The sequence below is a fragment of the Arachis ipaensis genome, chromosome B03, assembly GCF_000816755.2.
Source record: "Arachis ipaensis cultivar K30076 chromosome B03, Araip1.1, whole genome shotgun sequence".
In the NCBI taxonomy this organism is placed as follows: domain Eukaryota; kingdom Viridiplantae; phylum Streptophyta; class Magnoliopsida; order Fabales; family Fabaceae; genus Arachis; species Arachis ipaensis.
The window spans coordinates 116,173,488-116,174,137 of NC_029787.2; positions in this window are offsets into that span (position 1 = coordinate 116,173,488).

Consider the following 650-nt stretch of genomic DNA (forward strand, 5'->3'; position numbering starts at 1 on the left):
ACTGGTGGTGGTGGTGGTGGTGTTGGTGGAAGGCTGGAAACATGTGGCGGCGGAGTAGGGACGGTGGTGGGTCCAGAGGCCGAAGAGGTAGAAGAGGGAGCAGAGGACGATGGAGAAAGTGATGAAGTAAAAATTGGTGAATGGTAATAAGGTCTTATTGTATTGTCTTTTGGAAGTGAAGTTGTGGAATAAGCTTTTGAAGTTATTAGTATTGTTGGCCATTTTTGTTCTATGCTTTTCTTCACTAACACTAGTTCACTTCTACTACAGTTCTACTAGTCTACTAGAGAGAGAGAGAGAGAGAGAGAGANTATTAAATAATTAAATAAAAATAGAAGTCAAGCACAAATTTTCGTATTATTGAAATAACATACAGAAAACTATGCCTTGGTCATGAATAATAGAATTTGGTAATGTTTTGGATTTTGTGACTTGTATGTTAAGGATGGGGAAACAATTGCATGGTGGATGGGTGATGATAGTGGCAACTTGCAAGTATAATACAGTATCTTTCTTTACCGTATCCTTTTGCTTTTGTGTTTTGTCCTTTAATTTGTTTCTGTATTTTTATCATTATCTTATAATAGAACAAATCAAAATTAATGGCATATAGTTGTCCATACATGTTCAAAATCAAGAACCTAATACAT